The sequence below is a fragment of the Anomaloglossus baeobatrachus genome, chromosome 4 (genome assembly GCF_048569485.1).
Source record: "Anomaloglossus baeobatrachus isolate aAnoBae1 chromosome 4, aAnoBae1.hap1, whole genome shotgun sequence".
NCBI lineage: Eukaryota > Metazoa > Chordata > Amphibia > Anura > Aromobatidae > Anomaloglossus > Anomaloglossus baeobatrachus.
The window spans coordinates 670,895,313-670,919,510 of record NC_134356.1 but is presented as its reverse complement, the minus strand read 5'-3'; the positions used below and the strand labels follow the sequence as shown (position 1 = coordinate 670,919,510).

The 24,198-nt window shown below is 37.0% G+C and overlaps 14 non-coding genes across 14 annotated transcripts; all 14 read left to right on the top strand.

Annotated features, from left to right (window-relative positions):
• The first annotated feature begins 2,392 nt into the window (after window positions 1-2,392).
• TRNAI-AAU (transfer RNA isoleucine (anticodon AAU)) lies at window positions 2,393-2,466 on the top strand. Its single transcript has one exon. It is a non-coding gene; the product is annotated as a tRNA-Ile (tRNA).
• A 729-nt stretch (window positions 2,467-3,195) lies between these two features.
• On the top strand, window positions 3,196-3,269 carry TRNAI-AAU (transfer RNA isoleucine (anticodon AAU)). Its single transcript has one exon. It is a non-coding gene; the product is annotated as a tRNA-Ile (tRNA).
• Window positions 3,270-6,405: 3,136 nt separating this feature from the next.
• On the top strand, window positions 6,406-6,479 carry TRNAI-AAU (transfer RNA isoleucine (anticodon AAU)). The gene has a single exon. It is a non-coding gene; the product is annotated as a tRNA-Ile (tRNA).
• A 1,374-nt stretch (window positions 6,480-7,853) lies between these two features.
• Window positions 7,854-7,927, top strand: TRNAI-AAU (transfer RNA isoleucine (anticodon AAU)). The gene has a single exon. It is a non-coding gene; the product is annotated as a tRNA-Ile (tRNA).
• A 2,980-nt stretch (window positions 7,928-10,907) lies between these two features.
• On the top strand, window positions 10,908-10,981 carry TRNAI-AAU (transfer RNA isoleucine (anticodon AAU)). Its single transcript has one exon. It is a non-coding gene; the product is annotated as a tRNA-Ile (tRNA).
• Window positions 10,982-13,961: 2,980 nt separating this feature from the next.
• On the top strand, window positions 13,962-14,035 carry TRNAI-AAU (transfer RNA isoleucine (anticodon AAU)). Its single transcript has one exon. It is a non-coding gene; the product is annotated as a tRNA-Ile (tRNA).
• Window positions 14,036-16,370: 2,335 nt separating this feature from the next.
• On the top strand, window positions 16,371-16,444 carry TRNAI-AAU (transfer RNA isoleucine (anticodon AAU)). Its single transcript has one exon. It is a non-coding gene; the product is annotated as a tRNA-Ile (tRNA).
• Window positions 16,445-17,014: 570 nt separating this feature from the next.
• TRNAI-AAU (transfer RNA isoleucine (anticodon AAU)) lies at window positions 17,015-17,088 on the top strand. Its single transcript has one exon. It is a non-coding gene; the product is annotated as a tRNA-Ile (tRNA).
• A 2,335-nt stretch (window positions 17,089-19,423) lies between these two features.
• On the top strand, window positions 19,424-19,497 carry TRNAI-AAU (transfer RNA isoleucine (anticodon AAU)). The gene has a single exon. It is a non-coding gene; the product is annotated as a tRNA-Ile (tRNA).
• Window positions 19,498-20,068: 571 nt separating this feature from the next.
• Window positions 20,069-20,142, top strand: TRNAI-AAU (transfer RNA isoleucine (anticodon AAU)). Its single transcript has one exon. It is a non-coding gene; the product is annotated as a tRNA-Ile (tRNA).
• A 571-nt stretch (window positions 20,143-20,713) lies between these two features.
• On the top strand, window positions 20,714-20,787 carry TRNAI-AAU (transfer RNA isoleucine (anticodon AAU)). The gene has a single exon. It is a non-coding gene; the product is annotated as a tRNA-Ile (tRNA).
• A 728-nt stretch (window positions 20,788-21,515) lies between these two features.
• TRNAI-AAU (transfer RNA isoleucine (anticodon AAU)) lies at window positions 21,516-21,589 on the top strand. Its single transcript has one exon. It is a non-coding gene; the product is annotated as a tRNA-Ile (tRNA).
• Window positions 21,590-22,161: 572 nt separating this feature from the next.
• TRNAI-AAU (transfer RNA isoleucine (anticodon AAU)) lies at window positions 22,162-22,235 on the top strand. Its single transcript has one exon. It is a non-coding gene; the product is annotated as a tRNA-Ile (tRNA).
• A 1,373-nt stretch (window positions 22,236-23,608) lies between these two features.
• TRNAI-AAU (transfer RNA isoleucine (anticodon AAU)) lies at window positions 23,609-23,682 on the top strand. The gene has a single exon. It is a non-coding gene; the product is annotated as a tRNA-Ile (tRNA).
• The last annotated feature ends 516 nt before the right edge of the window (window positions 23,683-24,198 follow it).

The following is a 24,198-nucleotide window of genomic DNA, read 5'->3' as shown; positions in this document are numbered from 1 at the left end:
TGGTTAGAGTAAGAGAGTGGCCATGTTACATCGTCGTTAACCTTAAAGTATGACAGAGTAACGAATTGAAGCAAAATAGAAATATAATCTATTGTATGGCCAGAGATTTCAGTTTCTAAGCGTTTTTTAAGAAGTTTTGGGCAACTGGAATTCGATATAACTGTAAATATTGACAGCTAAGTCTTTCACTAATTGTAACGCAGGCAAAACTAATCCAAGCGATTTTAAGCAAAATAGAAATATAATCTATTGTATGGCCAGAGATTTCAGTTTCTAAGCGTTTTTTAAGAAGTTTTGGGCAACTGGAATTCGATATAACTGTAAATATTGACAGCTAAGTCTTTCACTAATTGTAACGCAGGCAAAACTAATCCAAGCGACTTTAAGCAAAATAGAAATATAATCTATTTTATGGCCAGAGATTTCAGTTTCTAAGCGTTTTTTAAGAAGTTTTGTGCAACTGGAATTCGATATAACTGTAAATATTGACAGCTAAGTCTATCACTAATTGTAATGCAGGCAAAACTAATCCAAGCAACTTGAAGCAAAATAGAAATATAATCTATTGTATGGCCAGAGATTTCAGTTTCTTAGCGTTTTTTAAGAAGTTTTGGGCAACTGGAATTCGATGTAACTGTAAATATTGACAGCTAAGTCTATCACTAATTGTAATGCAGGCAAAACCTAATCCAAGCAATGGCGTAATTTACTGGCTCATCACGTGACAAGTTAGAGTGGTTGGTGGCAACATATTGCTGATAATATAAAAAAAGCTTGTCAATTCTCATTTAAGATTGGTTCCTATGCTTTTGATGGGCTCTCTAAGAATTAGTCAACTTTCAACGTATTTTACCTTTCACTGTGGACAGGTCAAGCTTTGAGAGGTCAGTAGCTGGCTCAAAATTAGAGCAAGTTCATTAAAAGAGAGTAGATATGGGGCAAAAGTGGCCGGTTAGCTCAATCAGTTAGAGCGTGGTGCTAATAACGCCAAGGTTGCGAGTTCGACCCCCGTGCTGGCCATTCCTTTGGATTTCTGTTCACATCCAGTGACTTTTGGAAAAAGATCCGTAGGTATTATCCATCCAATGTGTAAAATTAATTTACAAACTTGAAATAACTTGGTTAGAGTAAGAGAGTGGCCATGTTACATCGTCGTTAACCTTAAAGTATGACAGAGTAACGAATTGAAGCAAAATTTAAATATAATCTATTGTATGGCCAGAGATTTCAGTTTCTAAGCGTTTTCTAAGAAGTTTTGGGCAACTGGAATTCGATATAACTGTAAATATTGACAGCTAAGTCTATCACTAATTGTAATACAGGCAAAACTAATCCAAGCGACTTGAAGCAAAATAGAAATATAATCTATTGTATGGCCAGAGATTTCAGTTTCTAAGCGTTTTTTAAGAAGCTTTGGGCAACTGGAATTCGATATAACTGTAAATATTGACAGCTAAGTCTATCACTAATTGTAATGCAGGCAAAAACTAATCCAAGCAATGGCGTAATTTACTGGCTCATCACGTGACAAGTTAGAGTGGTTGGTGGCAACATATTGCTCATAATATAAAAAAAGCTTGTCAATTCTCATTTAAGATTGGTTCCTATGCTTTTGATGGGCTCTCTAAGAATTAGTCAACTTTCAACGTATTTTACCTTTCACTGTGGACAGATCAAGCTTTGAGAGGTCAGTAGCTGGCTCAAAATTAGAGCAAGTTCATTAAAAGAGAGTAGATATGGAGCTAGGTGGCCGGTTAGCTCAATCGGTTAGAGCGTGGTGCTAATAACGCCAATGTTGCGGGTTCGACCCCGTGCTGGACATTCCTTTGGCTTTCTGTTCACATCCAGTGACTTTTGGAAAAAGATCTGTAGGTTTTATCCATCCAATGTGTAAAATTAATTTACAAACTTGAAATATCTTGGTTAGAGTAAGAGAGTGGCCATGTTACATCGTCGTTAACCTTAAAGTATGACAGAGTAACGAATTGAAGCAAAATAGAAATATAATCTTTTGTATGGCCAGAGATTTCAGTTTCTAAGCGTTTTTTAAGAAGTTTTGGGCAACTGGAATTCGATATAACTGTAAATATTGACAGCTAAGTCTATCACTAATTGTAATGTAGGCAAAAACTAATCCAAGCAATGGCGTAATTTACTGGCTCATCACGTGACAAGTTAGAGTGGTTGGTGGCAACATATTGCTGATAATATAAAAAAAGCTTGTCAATTCTCATTTAAGATTGGTTCCTATGCTTTTGATGGGCTCTCTAAGAATTAGTCAACTTTCAACGTATTTTACCTTTCACTGTGGACAGGTCAAGCTTTGAGAGGTCAGTAGCTGGCTCAAAATTAGAGCAAGTTCATTAAAAGAGAGTAGATATGAGGGAAAAGTGGCCGGTTAGCTCAATCGGTTAGAGCGTGGTGCTAATAACGCCAAGGTTGCGGGTTCGACCCCCGTGCTGGCCATTCCTTTGGCTTTCTGTTCACATCCAGTGACTTTTGGAAAAAGATCCGTAGGTTTTATCCATCCAATGTGTAAAATTAATGTACAAACTTGAAATAACTTGGTTAGAGTAAGAGAGTGGCCATGTTACATCGTCGTTAACCTTAAAGTATGACAGAGTAACGAATTGAAGCAAAATAGAAATATAATCAATTGTATGGCCAGAGATTTCAGTTTCTAAGCGTTTTCTAAGACGTTTTGGGCAACTGGAATTCGATATAACTGTAAATATTGACAGCTAAGTCTATCACTAATTGTAATACAGGCAAAACTAATCCAAGCGACTTGAAGCAAAATAGAAATATAATCTATTGTATGGCCAGAGATTTCAGTTTCTAAGCGTTTTTTAAGAAGTTTTGGGCAACTGGAATTCGATATAACTGTAAATATTGACAGCTAAGTCTATCACTAATTGTAATGTAGGCAAAAACTAATCCAAGCAATGGCGTAATTTACTGGCTCATCACGTGACAAGTTAGAGTGGTTGGTGGCAACATATTGCTCATAATATAAAAAAAGCTTGTCAATTCTCATTTAAGATTGGTTCCTATGCTTTTGATGGGCTCTCAAACACTTAGTCAATTTTCAACGTATTTTACCTTTCACTGTGGACAGATCAAGCTTTGAGAGGTCAATAGCTGGCTCAAAATTAGAGCAAGTTCATTAAAAGAGAGTAGATATGGGGCAAAAGTGGCCGGTTAGCTCAGTCGGTTAGAGCGTGGTGCTAATAACGCCAAGGTTGCGGGTTCGACCCCCGTGCTGGCCATTCCTTTGGCTTTCTGTTCACATCCAGTGACTTTTGGAAAAAGATCCGTAGGTTTTATCCATCCAATGTGTAAAATTAATTTACAAACTTGAAATAACTTGGTTAGAGTAAGAGAGTGGCCATGTTACATCGTCGTTAACCTTAAAGTATGACAGAGTAACGAATTGAAGCAAAATTTAAATATAATCTATTGTATGGCCAGAGATTTCAGTTTCTAAGCGTTTTCTAAAAAGTTTTGGGCAACTGGAATTCGATATAACTGTAAATATTGACAGCTAAGTCTATCACTAATTGTAATGCAGGCAAAAACTAATCCAAGCAATGGCGTAATTTACTGGCTCATCACGTGACAAGTTAGAGTGGTTGGTGGCAACATATTGCTCATAATATAAAAAAAGCTTGTCAATTCTCATTTAAGATTGGTTCCTATCCTTTTGATGGGCTCTCTAAGAATTATTCAACTTTCAACGTATTTTACCTTTCACTGTGGACAGATCAAGCTTTGAGAGGTCAGTAGCTGGCTAAAAATTAGAGCAAGTTCATTAAAAGAGAGTAGAAATGGGGCAAAAGTGGCCGGTTAGCTCAATCGGTTAGAGCATGGTGCTAATAACGCCAAGGTTGCGGGTTCGACCCCCATGCTAGCCATTCCTTTGGCATTCTGTTCACATCCAGTGACTTTTGGAAAAAGATCCGTAGGTTTTATCCATCCAATGTGTAAAATTAATTTACAAACTTGAAACAACTTGGTTAGAGTAAGAGAGTGGCCATGTTACATCGTCGTTAACCTTAAAGTATGACAGAGTAACGAATTGAAGCAAAATAGAAATATAATCTATTGTATGGCCAGAGATTTCAGTTTCTAAGCGTTTTTTAAGAAGTTTTGGGCAACTGGAATTCGATATAACTGTAAATATTGACAGCTAAGTCTTTCACTAATTGTAACGCAGGCAAAACTAATCCAAGCGACTTTAAGCAAAATAGAAATATAATCTATTGTATGGCCAGAGATTTCAGTTTCTAAGCGTTTTTTAAGAAGTTTTTGGCAACTGGAATTCGATATAACTGTAAATATTGACAGCTAAGTCTTTCACTAATTGTAACGCAGGCAAAACTAATCCAAGCGACTTTAAGCAAAATAGAAATATAATCTATTTTATGGCCAGAGATTTCAGTTTCTAAGCGTTTTTTAAGAAGTTTTGTGCAACTGGAATTCGATATAACTGTAAATATTGACAGCTAAGTCTATCACTAATTGTAATGCAGGCAAAACTAATCCAAGCAACTTGAAGCAAAATAGAAATATAATGTATTGTATGGCCAGAGATTTCAGTTTCTTAGCGTTTTTTAAGAAGTTTTGGGCAACTGGAATTCGATGTAACTGTAAATATTGACAGCTAAGTCTATCACTAATTGTAATGCAGGCAAAACCTAATCCAAGCAATGGCGTAATTTACTGGCTCATCACGTGACAAGTTAGAGTGGTTGGTGGCAACATATTGCTGATAATATAAAAAAAGCTTGTCAATTCTCATTTAAGATTGGTTCCTATGCTTTTGATGGGCTCTCTAAGAATTAGTCAACTTTCAACGTATTTTACCTTTCACTGTGGACAGGTCAAGCTTTGAGAGGTCAGTAGCTGGCTCAAAATTAGAGCAAGTTCATTAAAAGAGAGTAGATATGGGGCAAAAGTGGCCGGTTAGCTCAATCAGTTAGAGCGTGGTGCTAATAACGCCAAGGTTGCGAGTTCGACCCCCGTGCTGGCCATTCCTTTGGATTTCTGTTCACATCCAGTGACTTTTGGAAAAATATCCGTAGGTATTATCCATCCAATGTGTAAAATTAATTTACAAACTTGAAATAACTTGGTTAGAGTAAGAGAGTGGCCATGTTACATCGTCGTTAACCTTAAAGTATGACAGAGTAACGAATTGAAGCAAAATTTAAATATAATCTATTGTATGGCCAGAGATTTCAGTTTCTAAGCGTTTTCTAAGAAGTTTTGGGCAACTGGAATTCGATATAACTGTAAATATTGACAGCTAAGTCTATCACTAATTGTAATACAGGCAAAACTAATCCAAGCGACTTGAAGCAAAATAGAAATATAATCTATTGTATGGCCAGAGATTTCAGTTTCTAAGCGTTTTTTAAGAAGCTTTGGGCAACTGGAATTCAATATAACTGTAAATATTGACAGCTAAGTCTATCACTAATTGTAATGCAGGCAAAAACTAATCCAAGCAATGGCGTAATTTACTGGCTCATCATGTGACAAGTTAGAGTGGTTGGTGGCAACATATTGCTCATAATATAAAAAAAGTTTGTCAATTCTCATTTAAGATTGGTTCCTATGCTTTTGATGGGCTCTCTAAGAATTAGTCAACTTTCAACGTATTTTACCTTTCACTGTGGACAGATCAAGCTTTGAGAGGTCAGTAGCTGGCTCAAAATTAGAGCAAGTTCATTAAAAGAGAGTAGATATGGAGCTAGGTGGCCGGTTAGCTCAATCGGTTAGAGCGTGGTGCTAATAACGCCAAGGTTGCGGGTTCGACCCCGTGCTGGACATTCCTTTGGCTTTCTGTTCACATCCAGTGACTTTTGGAAAAAGGTCTGTAGGTTTTATCCATCCAATGTGTAAAATTAATTTACAAACTTGAAATATCTTGGTTAGAGTAAGAGAGTGGCCATGTTACATCGTCGTTAACCTTAAAGTATGACAGAGTAACGAATTGAAGCAAAATAGAAATATAATCTTTTGTATGGCCAGAGATTTCAGTTTCTAAGCGTTTTTTAAGAAGTTTTGGGCAACTGGAATTCGATATAACTGTAAATATTGACAGCTAAGTCTATCACTAATTGTAATGTAGGCAAAAACTAATCCAAGCAATGGCGTAATTTACTGGCTCATCACGTGACAAGTTAGAGTGGTTGGTGGCAACATATTGCTGATAATATAAAAAAAGCTTGTCAATTCTCATTTAAGATTGGTTCCTATGCTTTTGATGGGCTCTCTAAGAATTAGTCAACTTTCAACGTATTTTACCTTTCACTGTGGACAGGTCAAGCTTTGAGAGGTCAGTAGCTGGCTCAAAATTAGAGCAAGTTCATTAAAAGAGAGTAGATATGCGGCAAAAGTGGCCGGTTAGCTCAATCGGTTAGAGCGTGGTGCTAATAACGCCAAGGTTGTGGGTTCGACCCCCGTGCTGGCCATTCCTTTGGCTTTCTGTTCACATCCAGTGACTTTTGGAAAAAGATCCGTAGGTTTTATCCATCCAATGTGTAAAATTAATTTACAAACTTGAAATAACTTGGTTAGAGTAAGAGAGTGGCCATGTTACATCGTCGTTAACCTTAAAGTATGACAGAGTAACGAATTGAAGCAAAATAGAAATATAATCAATTGTATGGCCAGAGATTTCAGTTTCTAAGCGTTTTTTAAGATGTTTTGGGCAACTGGAATTCGATATAACTGTAAATATTGACAGTTAAGTCTATCACTAATTGTAATGCAGGCAAAAACTAATCCAAGCAATGGCGTAATTTACTGGCTCATCACGTGACAAGTTAGAGTGGTTGGTGGCAACATATTGCTCATAATATAAAAAAAGCTTGTCAATTCTCATTTAAGATTGGTTCCTATGCTTTTAATGGGCTCTCTAAGAATTAGTCAATTTTCAACGTATATTACCTTTCACTGTGGACAGATCAAGCTTTGAGAGGTCAGTAGCTGGCTCAAAATTAGAGCAAGTTCATTAAAATTGAGTAGATGTGAGGCAAAAGTGGCCGGTTAGTTCAATCGGTTAGAGCGTGGTGTTAATAACGCCAAGGTTGCGGGTTCGACCCCCGTGCTGGCCATTCCTTTGGCTTTCTGTTCACATCCAGTTACTTTTGGAAAAAGATCCGTAGGTTTTATCGATCCAATGTGTAAAATTAATTTACAAACTTGAAATAACTTGGTTAGAGTAAGAGAGTGGCCATGTTACATCGTCGTTAACCTTAAAGTATGACAGAGTAAGGAATTGAAGCAAAATAGAAATATAATCTATTGTATGGCCAGAGATTTCAGTTTCGAAGCGTTTTTTAAGAAGTTTTGCGCAACTGGAATTCGATATAAGTGTAAATATTGACAGCTAAGTCTATCACTAATTGTAATGCAGGCAAAACTAATCCAAGCGACTTGAAGCAAAATAGAAATATAATCTATTGTATGGCCAGAGATTTCAGTTTCTAAGCGTTTTTTAAGAAGTTTTGGGCAACTGGAATTCGATATAACTGTAAATATTGACAGCTAAGTCTATCACTAATTGTAATGCAGGCAAAAACTAATCCAAGCAATGGCGTAATTTACTGGCTCATCACGTGACAAGTTAGAGTGGTTGGTGGCAACATATTGCTCATAATATAAAAAAAGCTTGTCAATTCTCATTTAAGATTGGTTCCTATGCTTTTGATGGGCTCTCAAAGAATTAGTCAACTTTCAACGTATTTTACCTTTCACTGTGGACAGATCAAGCTTTCAGAGGTCAATAGCTGGCTCAAAATTAGAGCAAGTTCATTAAAAGAGAGTAGATATAGGGGAAAAGTGGCCGGTTAGCTCAATCGGTTAGAGCGTGGTGCTAATAACGCCAAGGTTGCGGGTTCGACCCCCGTGCTGGCCATTCCTTTGGCTTTCTGTTCACATCCAGTGACTTTTGGAAAAAGATCCGTAGGTTTTATCCATCCAATGTGTAAAATTAATTTACAAACTTGAAATAACTTGGTTAGAGTAAGAGAGTGGCCATGTTACATCGTCGTTAACCTTAAAGTATGACAGAGTAACGAATTGAAGCAAAATTTAAATATAATCTATTGTATGGCCAGAGATTTCAGTTTCTAAGCGTTTTCTAAAAAGTTTTGGGCAACTGGAATTCGATATAACTGTAAATATTGACAGCTAAGACTATCACTAATTGTAATGCAGGCAAAAACTAATCCAAGCAATGGCGTAATTTACTGGCTCATCACGTGACAAGTTAGAGTGGTTGGTGGCAACATATTGCTCATAATATAAAAAAAGCTTGTCAATTCTCATTTAAGATTGGTTCCTATCCTTTTGATGGGCTCTCTAAGAATTATTCAACTTTCAACGTATTTTACCTTTCACTCTGGACAGATCAAGCTTTGAGAGGTCAGTAGCTGGCTAAAAATTAGAGCAAGTTCATTAAAAGAGAGTAGATATGGGGCAAAAGTGGCCGGTTAGCTCAATCGGTTAGAGCATGGTGCTAATAACGCCAAGGTTGCGGGTTCGACCCCGATGCTAGCCATTCCTTTGGCTTTCTGTTCACATCCAGTGACTTTTGGAAAAAGATCCGTAGGTTTTATCCATCCAATGTGTAAAATTAATTTACAAACTTGAAACAACTTGGTTAGAGTAAGAGAGTAGCCATGTTACATCGTCGTTAACCTTAAAGTATGACAGAGTAACGAATTGAAGCAAAATAGAAATATAATCTATTGTATGGCCAGAGATTTCAGTTTCTAAGCGTTTTTTAAGAAGTTTTGGGCAACTGGAATTTGATATAACTGTAAATATTGACAGCTAAGTCTTTCACTAATTGTAACGCAGGCAAAACTAATCCAAGCGACTTTAAGCAAAATAGAAATATAATCTATTTTATGGCCAGAGATTTCAGTTTCTAAGCGTTTTTTAAGAACTTTTGTGCAACTGGAATTCGATATAACTGTAAATATTGACAGCTAAGTCTATCACTAATTGTAATGCAGGCAAAACTAATCAAAGCAACTTGAAGCAAAATAGAAATATAATCTATTGTATGGCCAGAGATTTCAGTTTCTTAGCGTTTTTTAAGAAGTTTTGGGCAACTGGAATTCGATGTAACTGTAAATATTGACAGCTAAGTCTATCACTAATTGTAATGCAGGCAAAACCTAATCCAAGCAATGGCGTAATTTACTGGCTCATCACGTGACAAGTTAGAGTGGTTGGTGGCAACATATTGCTCATAATATAAAAAAAGCTTGTCAATTCTCATTTAAGATTGGTTCCTATGCTTTTGATGGGCTCTCAAAGAATTAGTCAACTTTCAACGTATTTTACCTTTCACTGTGGACAGATCAAGCTTTCAGAGGTCAATAGCTGGCTCAAAATTAGAGCAAGTTCATTAAAAGAGAGTAGATATAGGGCAAAAGTGGCCGGTTAGCTCAATCGGTTTGAGCGTGGTGCTAATAACGCCAAGGTTGCGGGTTCGACCCCCGTGCTTGCCATTCCTTTGGCTTTCTGTTCACATCCAGTAACTTTTGGAAAAAGATCCGTAGGTTTTATCCATCCAATGTGTAAAATTTATTTACAAACTTGAAATAACTTGGTTAGAGTAAGAGAGTGGCCATGTTACATCGTCGTTAACCTTAAAGTATGACAGAGTAACGAATTGAAGCAAAATTTAAATATAATCTATTGTATGGCCAGAGATTTCAGTTTCTAAGTGTTTTCTAAAAAGTTTTGGGCAACTGGAATTCGATATAACTGTAAATATTGACAGCTAAGTCTATCACTAATTGTAATGCAGGCAAAAACTAATCCAAGCAATGGCGTAATTTACTGGCTCATCACGTGACAAGTTAGAGTGGTTGGTGGCAACATATTGCTCATAATATAAAAAAAGCTTGTCAATTCTCATTTAAGATTGGTTCCTATCCTTTTGATGGGCTCTCTAAGAATTATTCAACTTTCAACGTATTTTACCTTTCACTGTGGACAGATCAAGCTTTGAGAGGTCAGTAGCTGGCTAAAAATTAGAGCAAGTTCATTAAAAGAGAGTAGATATGGGGCAAAAGTGGCCGGTTAGCTCAATCGGTTAGAGCATGGTGCTAATAACGCCAAGGTTGCGGGTTCGACCCCCATGCTAGCCATTCCTTTGGCATTCTGTTCACATCCAGTGACTTTTGGAAAAAGATCCGTAGGTTTTATCCATCCAATGTGTAAAATTAATTTACAAACTTGAAACAACTTGGTTAGAGTAAGAGAGTGGCCATGTTACATCGTCGTTAACCTTAAAGTATGACAGAGTAACGAATTGAAGCAAAATAGAAATATAATCTATTGTATGGCCAGAGATTTCAGTTTCTAAGCGTTTTTTAAGAAGTTTTGGGCAACTGGAATTCGATATAACTGTAAATATTGACAGCTAAGTCTATCACTAATTGTAATGCAGGCAAAACTAATCCAAGCAACTTGAAGCAAAATAGAAATATAATCTATTGTATGGCCAGAGATTTCAGTTTCTAAGCGTTTTTTAAGAAGTTTTGGGCAACTGGAATTCGATATAACTGTAAATATTGACAGCTAAGTCTATCACTAATTGTAATGCAGGCAAAAACTAATCCAAGCAATGGCGTAATTTACTGGCTCATCAAGTGACAATTTAGAGTGGTTGGTGGCAACATATTGCTCATAGTATAAAAAAAGCTTGTCAATTCTCATTTAAGATTGGTTCCTATGCTTTTGATGGGCTCTCTAAGAATTAGTCAACTTTCAACGTATTTTACCTTTCACTGATTACAGATCAAGCTTTGAGAGGTCAGTAGCTGGCTCAAAATTAGAGCAAGTTCATTAGAAGAGGGTAGATATAGGGCAAAAGTGGCCGGTTAGCTTAATCGGTTAGAGCGTGGTGCTAATAACGCCAAGGTTGCGGGTTCGACCCCCGTGCTGGCCATTCCTTTGGCTTTCTGTTCACATCCAGTGACTTTTGGAAAAAGATCCGTAGGTTTTATCCATCCAATGTGTAAAATTAATTTACAAACTTGAAATAACTTGGTTAGAGTAAGAGAGTGGCCATGTTACATCGTCGTTAACCTTAAAGTATGACAGAGTAACGAATTGAAGCAAAATTTAAATATAATCTATTGTATGGCCAGAGATTTCAGTTTCTAAGCGTTTTCTAAAAAGTTTTGGGCAACTGGAATTCGATATAACTGTAAATATTGACAGCTAAGACTATCACTAATTGTAATGCAGGCAAAAACTAATCCAAGCAATGGCGTAATTTACTGGCTCATCACGTGACAAGTTAGAGTGGTTGGTGGCAACATATTGCTCATAATATAAAAAAAGCTTGTCAATTCTCATTTAAGATTGGTTCCTATCCTTTTGATGGGCTCTCTAAGAATTATTCAACTTTCAACGTATTTTACCTTTCACTCTGGACAGATCAAGCTTTGAGAGGTCAGTAGCTGGCTAAAAATTAGAGCAAGTTCATTAAAAGAGAGTAGATATGGGGCAAAAGTGGCCGGTTAGCTCAATCGGTTAGAGCATGGTGCTAATAACGCCAAGGTTGCGGGTTCGACCCCGATGCTAGCCATTCCTTTGGCTTTCTGTTCACATCCAGTGACTTTTGGAAAAAGATCCGTAGGTTTTATCCATCCAATGTGTAAAATTAATTTACAAACTTGAAACAACTTGGTTAGAGTAAGAGAGTAGCCATGTTACATCGTCGTTAACCTTAAAGTATGACAGAGTAACGAATTGAAGCAAAATAGAAATATAATCTATTGTATGGCCAGAGATTTCAGTTTCTAAGCGTTTTTTAAGAAGTTTTGGGCAACTGGAATTTGATATAACTGTAAATATTGACAGCTAAGTCTTTCACTAATTGTAACGCAGGCAAAACTAATCCAAGCGACTTTAAGCAAAATAGAAATATAATCTATTTTATGGCCAGAGATTTCAGTTTCTAAGCGTTTTTTAAGAACTTTTGTGCAACTGGAATTCGATATAACTGTAAATATTGACAGCTAAGTCTATCACTAATTGTAATGCAGGCAAAACTAATCAAAGCAACTTGAAGCAAAATAGAAATATAATCTATTGTATGGCCAGAGATTTCAGTTTCTTAGCGTTTTTTAAGAAGTTTTGGGCAACTGGAATTCGATGTAACTGTAAATATTGACAGCTAAGTCTATCACTAATTGTAATGCAGGCAAAACCTAATCCAAGCAATGGCGTAATTTACTGGCTCATCACGTGACAAGTTAGAGTGGTTGGTGGCAACATATTGCTCATAATATAAAAAAAGCTTGTCAATTCTCATTTAAGATTGGTTCCTATGCTTTTGATGGGCTCTCAAAGAATTAGTCAACTTTCAACGTATTTTACCTTTCACTGTGGACAGATCAAGCTTTCAGAGGTCAATAGCTGGCTCAAAATTAGAGCAAGTTCATTAAAAGAGAGTAGATATAGGGCAAAAGTGGCCGGTTAGCTCAATCGGTTTGAGCGTGGTGCTAATAACGCCAAGGTTGCGGGTTCGACCCCCGTGCTTGCCATTCCTTTGGCTTTCTGTTCACATCCAGTAACTTTTGGAAAAAGATCCGTAGGTTTTATCCATCCAATGTGTAAAATTTATTTACAAACTTGAAATAACTTGGTTAGAGTAAGAGAGTGGCCATGTTACATCGTCGTTAACCTTAAAGTATGACAGAGTAACGAATTGAAGCAAAATTTAAATATAATCTATTGTATGGCCAGAGATTTCAGTTTCTAAGTGTTTTCTAAAAAGTTTTGGGCAACTGGAATTCGATATAACTGTAAATATTGACAGCTAAGTCTATCACTAATTGTAATGCAGGCAAAAACTAATCCAAGCAATGGCGTAATTTACTGGCTCATCACGTGACAAGTTAGAGTGGTTGGTGGCAACATATTGCTCATAATATAAAAAAAGCTTGTCAATTCTCATTTAAGATTGGTTCCTATCCTTTTGATGGGCTCTCTAAGAATTATTCAACTTTCAACGTATTTTACCTTTCACTGTGGACAGATCAAGCTTTGAGAGGTCAGTAGCTGGCTAAAAATTAGAGCAAGTTCATTAAAAGAGAGTAGATATGGGGCAAAAGTGGCCGGTTAGCTCAATCGGTTAGAGCATGGTGCTAATAACGCCAAGGTTGCGGGTTCGACCCCCATGCTAGCCATTCCTTTGGCATTCTGTTCACATCCAGTGACTTTTGGAAAAAGATCCGTAGGTTTTATCCATCCAATGTGTAAAATTAATTTACAAACTTGAAACAACTTGGTTAGAGTAAGAGAGTGGCCATGTTACATCGTCGTTAACCTTAAAGTATGACAGAGTAACGAATTGAAGCAAAATAGAAATATAATCTATTGTATGGCCAGAGATTTCAGTTTCTAAGCGTTTTTTAAGAAGTTTTGGGCAACTGGAATTCGATATAACTGTAAATATTGACAGCTAAGTCTATCACTAATTGTAATGCAGGCAAAACTAATCCAAGCAACTTGAAGCAAAATAGAAATATAATCTATTGTATGGCCAGAGATTTCAGTTTCTAAGCGTTTTTTAAGAAGTTTTGGGCAACTGGAATTCGATATAACTGTAAATATTGACAGCTAAGTCTATCACTAATTGTAATGCAGGCAAAAACTAATCCAAGCAATGGCGTAATTTACTGGCTCATCAAGTGACAATTTAGAGTGGTTGGTGGCAACATATTGCTCATAGTATAAAAAAAGCTTGTCAATTCTCATTTAAGATTGGTTCCTATGCTTTTGATGGGCTCTCTAAGAATTAGTCAACTTTCAACGTATTTTACCTTTCACTGATTACAGATCAAGCTTTGAGAGGTCAGTAGCTGGCTCAAAATTAGAGCAAGTTCATTAGAAGAGGGTAGATATAGGGCAAAAGTGGCCGGTTAGCTTAATCGGTTAGAGCGTGGTGCTAATAACGCCAAGGTTGCGGGTTCGACCCCCGTGCTGGCCATTCCTTTGGCTTTCTGTTCACATCCAGTGACTTTTGGAAAAAGATCCGTAGGTTTTATCCATCCAATGTGTAAAATTAATTTACAAACTTGAAATAACTTGGTTAGAGTAAGAGAGTGGCCATGTTACATCGTCGTTAACCTTAAAGTATGACAGAGTAACGAATTGAAGCAAAATTTAAATATAATCTATTGTATGGCCAGAGATTTCAGTTTCTAAGCGTTTTCTAAAAAGTTTTGGGCAACTGGAATTCGATATAACTGTAAATATTGACAGCTAAGACTATCACTAATTGTAATGCAGGCAAAAACTAATCCAAGCAATGGCGTAATTTACTGGCTCATCACGTGACAAGTTAGAGTGGTTGGTGGCAACATATTGCTCATAATATAAAAAAAGCTTGTCAATTCTCATTTAAGATTGGTTCCTATCCTTTTGATGGGCTCTCTAAGAATTATTCAACTTTCAACGTATTTTACCTTTCACTCTGGACAGATCAAGCTTTGAGAGGTCAGTAGCTGGCTAAAAATTAGAGCAAGTTCATTAAAAGAGAGTAGATATGGGGCAAAAGTGGCCGGTTAGCTCAATCGGTTAGAGCATGGTGCTAATAACGCCAAGGTTGCGGGTTCGACCCCGATGCTAGCCATTCCTTTGGCTTTCTGTTCACATCCAGTGACTTTTGGAAAAAGATCCGTAGGTTTTATCCATCCAATGTGTAAAATTAATTTACAAACTTGAAACAACTTGGTTAGAGTAAGAGAGTAGCCATGTTACATCGTCGTTAACCTTAAAGTATGACAGAGTAACGAATTGAAGCAAAATAGAAATATAATCTATTGTATGGCCAGAGATTTCAGTTTCTAAGCGTTTTTTAAGAAGTTTTGGGCAACTGGAATTTGATATAACTGTAAATATTGACAGCTAAGTCTTTCACTAATTGTAACGCAGGCAAAACTAATCCAAGCGACTTTAAGCAAAATAGAAATATAATCTATTTTATGGCCAGAGATTTCAGTTTCTAAGCGTTTTTTAAGAAGTTTTGTGCAACTGGAATTCGATATAACTGTAAATATTGACAGCTAAGTCTATCACTAATTGTAATGCAGGCAAAACTAATCCAAGCAACTTGAAGCAAAATAGAAATATAATCTATTGTATGGCCAGAGATTTCAGTTTCTTAGCGTTTTTTAAGAAGTTTTGGGCAACTGGAATTCGATGTAACTGTAAATATTGACAGCTAAGTCTATCACTAATTGTAATGCAGGCAAAACCTAATCCAAGCAATGGCGTAATTTACTGGCTCATCACGTGACAAGTTAGAGTGGTTGGTGGCAACATATTGCTCATAATATAAAAAAAGCTTGTCAATTCTCATTTAAGATTGGTTCCTATGCTTTTGATGGGCTCTCAAAGAATTAGTCAACTTTCAACGTATTTTACCTTTCACTGTGGACAGATCAAGCTTTCAGAGGTCAATAGCTGGCTCAAAATTAGAGCAAGTTCATTAAAAGAGAGTAGATATGGGGCAAAAGTGGCCGGTTAGCTCAATCGGTTAGAGCGTGGTGCTAATAACGCCAAGGTTGCGGGTTCGACCCCCATGCTAGCCATTCCTTTGGCATTCTGTTCACATCCAGTGACTTTTGGAAAAAGATCCGTAGGTTTTATCCATCCAATGTGTAAAATTAATTTACAAACTTGAAACAACTTGGTTAGAGTAAGAGAGTGGCCATGTTACATCGTCGTTAACCTTAAAGTATGACAGAGTAACGAATTGAAGCAAAATAGAAATATAATCTATTGTATGGCCAGAGATTTCAGTTTCTAAGCGTTTTTTAAGAAGTTTTGGGCAACTGGAATTCGATATAACTGTAAATATTGACAGCTAAGTCTATCACTAATTGTAATGCAGGCAAAACTAATCCAAGCAACTTGAAGCAAAATAGAAATATAATCTATTGTATGGCCAGAGATTTCAGTTTCTAAGCGTTTTTTAAGAAGTTTTGGGCAACTGGAATTCGATATAACTGTAAATATTGACAGCTAAGTCTATCACTAATTGTAATGCAGGCAAAAACTAATCCAAGCAATGGCGTAATTTACTGGCTCATCACGTGACAATTTAGAGTGGTTGGTGGCAACATATTGCTCATAGTATAAAAAAAGCTTGTCAATTCTCATTTAAGATTGGTTCCTATGCTTTTGATGGGCTCTCTAAGAATTAGTCAACTTTCAACGTATTTTACCTTTCACTGATTACAGATCAAGCTTTGAGAGGTCAGTAGCTGGCTCAAAATTAGAGCAAGTTCATTAGAAGAGGGTAGATATAGGGCAAAAGTGGCCGGTTAGCTTAATCGGTTAGAGCGTGGTGCTAATAACGCCAAGGTTGCGGGTTCGACCCCCGTGCTGGCCATTCCTTTGGCTTTCTGTTCACATCCAGTGACTTTTGGAAAAAGATCCGTAGGTTTTATCCATCCAATGTGTAAAATTAATTTACAAACTTGAAATAACTTGGTTAGAGTAAGAGAGTGGCCATGTTACATCGTCGTTAACCTTAAAGTATGACAGAGTAACGAATTGAAGCAAAATAGAAATACAATCTATTGTATGGCCAGAGATTTCAGTTTCTAAGCGTTTTTTAAGAAGTTTTGGGCAACTGGAATTCGATATAACTGTAAATATTGACAGTTAAGTCTATCACTAATTGTAATGCAGGCAAAAACTAATCCAAGCAATGGCGTAATTTACTGGCTCATCACGTGACAAGTTAGAGTGGTTGGTGGCAACATATTGCTGATAATATAAAAAAAGCTTGTCAATTCTCATTTAAGATTGGTTCCTATGCTTTTGATGGGCTCTCTAAAATTAGTCAACTTTCAACGTATTTTACCTTTCACTGTGGACAGGTCAAGCTTTGAGAGGTCAGTAGCTGGCTCAAAATTAGAGCAAGTTCATTAAAAGAGAGTAGATATGGGGCAAAAGTGGCCGGTTAGCTCAATCGGTTAGAGCGTGGTGCTAATAACACCAAGGTTGCGGGTTCGACCCCCGTGCTGGCCATTCCTTTGGCTTTCTGTTCACATCCAGTGACTTTTGGAAAAAGATCCGTAAATTTTATTCATCCAATGTGTAAAATTAATTTACAAACTTGAAATAACTTGGTTAGAGTAAGAGAGTGGCCATGTTACATCGTCATTAACCTTAAAGTATGACAGAGTAACGAATTGAAGCAAAATAGAAATATAATCTATTGTATGGCCAGAGATTTTAGTTTCTAAGCGTTTTATAAGAAGTTTTGGGCAACTGGAATTCGATATAACTGTAAATATTGACAGCTAAGTCTATCACTAATTGTAATGCAGGCAAAACTAATCCAAGCAACTTGAAGCAAAATAGAAATATAATCTATTGTATGGCCAGAGATTTCAGTTTCTAATCGTTTTTTAAGAAGTTTTGGGCAACTGGAATTCGATATAACTGTAAATATTGACAGCTAAGTCTATCACTAATTGTAATGCAGGCAAAAACTAATCCAAGCAATGGCGTAATTTACTGGCTCATCACGTGACAAGTTAGAGTGGTTGGTGGCAACATATTGGTCATAATATAAAAAAAGCTTGTCAATTCTCATTTAAGATTGGTTCCTATGCTTTTAATGGGCTCTCTAAGAATTAGTCAACTTTCAACGTATTTTACCTTTCACTGTGGACAGATCAAGCTTTGAGAGGTCAGTAGCTGGCTCAAAATTAGAGCAAGTTCATTAAAACAGAGTAGATATGAGGCAAAAGTGGCCGGTTAGTTCAATCGGTTAGAGCGTGGTGCTAATAGCGCCAAGGTTGCGGGTTCGACCCCCGTGCTGGCCATTCCTTTGGCTTTCTGTTCACATCCAGTGACTTTTGGAAAAAGATCCGTAGGTTTTATCCATCCAATGTGTAAAATTAATTTACAAACTTGAAATAACTTGGTTAGAGTAAGAGAGTGGCCATGTTACATCGTCGTTAACCTTAAAGTATGACAGAGTAACGAATTGAAGCAAAATTTAAATATAATCTATTGTATGGCCAGAGATTTCAGTTTCTAAGCGTTTTTTAAGAAGTTTTGGGCAACTGGAATTCGATATAACTGTAAATATTGACAGCTAAGTCTATCACTAATTGTAATGCAGGCAAAAACTAATCCAAGCAATGGCGTAATTTACTGGCTCATCACGTGACAAGTTAGAGTGGTTGGTGGCAACATATTGCTCATAATATAAAAAAAGCTTGTCAATTCTCATTTAAGATTGGTTCCTATGCTTTTGATGGCTCTCTAAGAATTAGTCAACTTTCAACGTATTTTACCTTTCACTGTGGACAGATCAAGCTTTGAGGGGTCAGTAGCTGGCTCAAAATTAGAGCAAGTTCATTAAAAGAGAGTAGATATGGGGAAAAAGTGGCCGTTTAGCTCAATCGGTTAGAGCGTGGTGCTAATAATGCCAAGGTTGCAGGTTCGACCCCTGTGCTGGCCATTCCTTTGGCTTTCTGTTCACATCCAGTGACTTTTGGAAAAAGATCCGTAGGTTTTATCCATCCAATGTGTAAAATTAATTTACAAACTTGAAAAAACTTGGTTAGAGTAAGAGAGTGGCCATGTTACATCGTCGTTAACCTTAAAGTATGACAGAGTAACGAATTGAAGCAAAATAGAAATATAATCTATTGTATGGCCAGAGATTTCAGTTTCTAAGCGTTTTTTTAAGAAGTTTCGGGCAACTGGAATTCGATATAACTGTAAATATTGACAGCTAAGTCTATCACTAATTGTAACGCAGGCAAAACTAATCCAAGCGACTTTAAGCAAAATAGAAATATAATCTATTTTATGGCCAGAGATTTCAGTTTCTAAGCATTTTTTAAGAAGTTTTGTGCAACTGGAATTCGATATAACTGTAAATATTGACAGCTAAGTCTATCACTAATTGTAATGCATGCAAAACTAACCCAAGCAACTTGAAGCAAAATAGAAATATAATCTATTGTATGGCCAGAGATTTCAGTTTCTAAGCGTTTTTTAAGAAGTTTTGGGCAACTGGAATTCGATATAACTGTAAATATTGACAGCTAAGTCTATCACTAATTGTAATGCAGGCAAAAACTAATCCATGCAATGGCGTAATTTACTGGCTCATCACGTGACAAGTTAGAGTGGTTGGTGGCAACATATTGCTCATAATATAAAAAAAGCTTGTCAATTCTCATTTAAGATTGGTTCCTATGCTTTTGATGGGCTCTCTAAGAATTAGTCAACTTTCAACGTATTTTACCCTTCACTGTGGACAGATCAAGCTTTGAGAGGTCAGTATCTGGCTCAAAATTAGAGCAAGTTCATTAAAAGAGAGTAGATATGGGGAAAAAGTGGCCGGTTAGCTCAATCGGTTAGAGCGTGGTGCTAATAACGCCAAGGTTGCGGGTTCGACCCCCGTGCTGGCCATTCCTTTGGCTTTCTGTTCACATCCAGTGACTTTTGGAAAAAGATCCGTAGGTTTTATCCATCCAATGTGTAAAATTAATTTACAAACTTGAAATAACTTGGTTAGAGTAAGAGAGTGGCCATGTTACATCGTCGTTAACCTTAAAGTATGACAGAGTAACGAATTGAAGCAAAATAGAAATATAATCTATTGTATGGCCAGAGATTTCAGTTTCTTAGCGTTTTTTAAGAAGTTTTGGGCAACTGGAATTCGATATAACTGTAAATATTGACAGCTAAGTCTATCACTAATTGTAATGCAGGCAAAAACTAATCCAAGCATTGGCGTAATTTACTGGCTCATCACGTGACAAGTTAGAGTGGTTGGTGGCAACATATTGCTCATAATATAAAAAAGGCTTGTCAATTCTCAATTAAGATTGGTTCCTATGCTTTTGATGGGCTCTCTAAGAATTAGTCAACTTTCAACGTATTTTACCTTTCACTGTGGACAGATCAAGCTTTGAGAGGTCAGTAGCTGGCTCAAAATTAGAGCAAGTTCATTAAAAGAGAGTAGATATGGGGCATAAGTGGCCGGTTAGCTCAATCGGTTAGAGCGTGGTGCTAATAACGCCAAGGTTGCGGGTTCGACCCCCGTGCTGGCCATTCCTTTGGCTTTCTGTTCACATCCAGTGACTTTTGGAAAAAGATCCGTAGGTTTTATCCATCCAATGTGTAAAATTAATTTACAAACTTGAAATAACTTGGTTAGAGTAAGAGAGTGGCCATGTTACATCGTCGTTAACCTTAAAGTATGACAGAGTAACGAATTGAAGCAAAATAGAAATATAATCTATTGTATGGCCAGAGATTTCAGTTTCTTAGCGTTTTTTAAGAAGTTTTGGGCAACTGGAATTCGATATAACTGTAAATATTGACAGCTAAGTCTATCACTAATTGTAATGCAGGCAAAAACTAATCCAAGCAATGGCGTAATTTACTGGCTCATCACGTGACAAGTTAGAGTGGTTGGTGGCAACATATTGCTCATAATATAAAAAAAGCTTGTCAATTCTCATTTAAGATTGGTTCCTATGCTTTTGATGGGCTCTCTAAGAATTAGTCAACTTTCAACCTATTTTACCTTTCACTGTGGACAGGTCAAGCTTTGAGAGGTCAGTAGCTGGCTCAAAATTAGAGCAAGTTCATTAAAAGAGAGTAGATATGGGGCAAAAGTGGCCGGTTAGCTTAATCGGTTAGAGCGTGGTGCTAATAACGCCAAGGTTGCGGGTTCGACCCCCGTGCTGGCCATTCCTTTGGCTTTCTGTTCACATCCAGTGACTTTTGGAAAAAGATCCGTAGGTTTTATCCATCCAATGTGTAAAATTAATTTACAAACTTGAAATAACTTGGTTAGAGTAAGAGAGTGGCCATGTTACATCGTCGTTAACCTTAAAGTATGACTGAGTAACGAATTGAAGCAAAATAGAAATATAATCTATTGTATGGCCAGAGATTTCAGTTTCTTAGCGTTTTTTAAGAAGTTTTGGGCAACTGGAATTCGATATAACTGTAAATATTGACAGCTAAGTCTTTCACTAATTGTAATGCAGGCAAAACTACTCCAAGCAACTTGAAGCAAAATAGAAATATAATCTATTGTATGGCCAGAGATTTCAGTTTCTTAGCGTTTTTTAAGAAGTTTTGGGCAACTGGAATTCGATATAACTGTAAATATTGACAGCTAAGTCTATCACTAATTGTAATGCAGGCAAAAACTAATCCAAGCAATGGCGTAATTTACTGGCTCATCACGTGACAAGTTAGAGTGGTTGGTGGCAACATATTGCTCATAATATAAAAAAAGCTTGTCAATTCTCATTTAAGATTGGTCCTATGCTTTTGATGGGCTCTCTAAGAATTAGTCAACTTTCAACGTATTTTACCTTTCACTGTGGACAGGTCAAGCTTTGAGAGGTCAGTAGCTGGCTCAAAATTAGAGCAAGTTCATTAAAAGAGAGTAGATATGGGGCAAAAGTGGCCGGTTAGCTTAATCGGTTAGAGCGTGGTGCTAATAACGCCAAGGTTGCGGGTTCGACCCCCGTGCTGGCCATTCCTTTGGCTTTCTGTTCACATCCAGTGACTTTTGGAAAAAGATCCGTAAGTTTTATCCATCCAATGTGTAAAATTAATTTACAAACTTGAAATAACTTGGTTAGAGTAAGAGAGTGGCCATGTTACATCGTCGTTAACCTTAAAGTATGACAGAGTAACGAATTGAAGCAAAATAGAAATATAATCTATTGTATGGCCAGAGATTTCAGTTTCTTAGCGTTTTTTTAAGAAGTTTTGGGCAACTGGAATTCGATATAACTGTAAATATTGACAGCTAAGTCTATCACTAATTGTAATGCAGGCAAAAACTAATCCAAGCAATGGCGTAATTTACTGGCTCATCACGTGACAAGTTAGAGTGGTTGGTGGCAACATATTGCTCATAATATAAAAAAAGCTTGTCAATTCTCATTTAAGATTGGTTCCTATGCTTTTGATGGGCTCTCTAAGAATTAGTCAACTTTCAACGTATTTTACCTTTCACTGTGGACAGGTCAAGCTTTGAGAGGTCAGCAGCTGGCTCAAAATTAGATCAAGTTCATTAAAAGAGAGTAGATATGGGGCAAAAGTGGCCGGTTAGCTTAATCGGTTAGAGCGTGGTGCTAATAACGCCAAGGTTGCGGGTTCGACCCCCGTGCTGGCCATTCCTTTGGCTTTCTGTTCACATCCAGTGACTTTTGGAAAAAGATCCGTAAGTTTTAGCCATCCAATGTGTAAAATTAATTTACAAACTTGAAATAACTTGGTTAGAGTAAGAGAGTGGCCATGTTATATTGTCGTTAACCTTAAAGTATGACAGAGTAACGAAATGAAGCAAAATAGAAATATAATCTATTGTATGGCCAGAGATTTCAGTTTCTTAGCGTTTTTTAAGAAGTTTTGGGCAACTGGAATTCGATATAACTGTAAATATGGACAGCTAAGTCTATCACTAATTGTAATGCAGGCAAAAACTAATCCAAGCAATGGCGTAATTTACTGGCTCATCACGTGACAAGTTAGAGTGGTTGGTGGCAACATATTGCTCATAATATAAAAAAGGCTTGTCAATTCTCATTTAAGATTGGTTCCTATGCTTTTGATGGGCTCTCTAAGAATTAGTCAACTTTCAACGTATTTTACCTTTCACTGTGGACAGATCAAGCTTTGAGAGGTCAGTAGCTGGCTCAACATTAGAGCAAATTCATTAAAAGAGAGTAGATATGGGGCAAAAGTGGCCGGCTAGCTCAATCGGTTAGAGCGTGGTGGTAATAACGCCGAGGTTGCGGGTTCGTCCCCCGTGCTGGCCATTCCTTTGGCTTTCTGTTCACATCCAGTGACTTTTGGAAAAAGATCCGTAGGTTTTATCCATCCAATGTGTAAAATTAATTTACAAACTTGAAATAACTTGGTTAGAGTAAGAGAGTGGCCATGTTACATCGTCGTTAACCTAAAAGTATGATAGAGTAACGAATTGAAGCAAAATAGAAATATAATCTATTGTATGGCCAGAGATTTCAGTTTCTAAGTGTTTTTTAAGAAGTTTTGGGCAACTGGAATTCGATATAACTGTTAATATTGACAGCTAAGTCTATCACTAATTGTAATGCAGGCAAAACTAATCCAAGCAACTTGAAGCAAAATAGAAATATAATCTATTGTATGGCCAGAGATTTCAGTTTCTAAGCGTTTTTTAAGAAGTTTTGGGCAACTGGAATTCGATATAACTGTAAATATTGACAGCTAAGTCTATCACTAATTGTAATGCAGGCAAAAACTAATCCAAGCAATGGCGTAATTTACTGGCTCATCACGTGACAAGTTAGAGTGGTTGGTGGCAACATATTGCTCATAATATAAAAAAAGCTTGTCAATTCTCATTTAAGATTGGTCCTATGCTTTTGATGGGCTCTCTAAGAATTAGTCAACTTTCAACGTATTTTACCTTTCACTGTGGACAGGTCAAGCTTTGAGAGGTCAGTAGCTGGCTCAAAATTAGAGCAAGTTCATTAAAAGAGAGTAGATATGGGGCAAAAGTGGCCGGTTAGCTTAATCGGTTAGAGCGTGGTGCTAATAACGCCAAGGTTGCGGGTTCGACCCCCGTGCTGGCCATTCCTTTGCTTTCTGTTCACATCCAGTGACTTTTGGAAAAAGATCCGTAAGTTTTATCCATCCAATGTGTAAAATTAATTTACAAACTTGAAATAACTTGGTTAGAGTAAGAGAGTGGCCATGTTACATCGTCGTTAACCTTAAAGTATGACAGAGTAACGAATTGAAGCAAAATAGAAATATAATCTATTGTATGGCCAGAGATTTCAGTTTCTTAGCGTTTTTTTAAGAAGTTTTGGGCAACTGGAATTCGATATAACTGTAAATATTGACAGCTAAGTCTATCACTAATTGTAATGCAGGCAAAAACTAATCCAAGCAATGGCGTAATTTACTGGCTCATCACGTGACAAGTTAGAGTGGTTGGTGGCAACATATTGCTCATAATATAAAAAAAGCTTGTCAATTCTCATTTAAGATTGGTTCCTATGCTTTTGATGGGCTCTCTAAGAATTAGTCAACTTTCAACGTATTTTACCTTTCACTGTGGACAGGTCAAGCTTTGAGAGGTCAGCA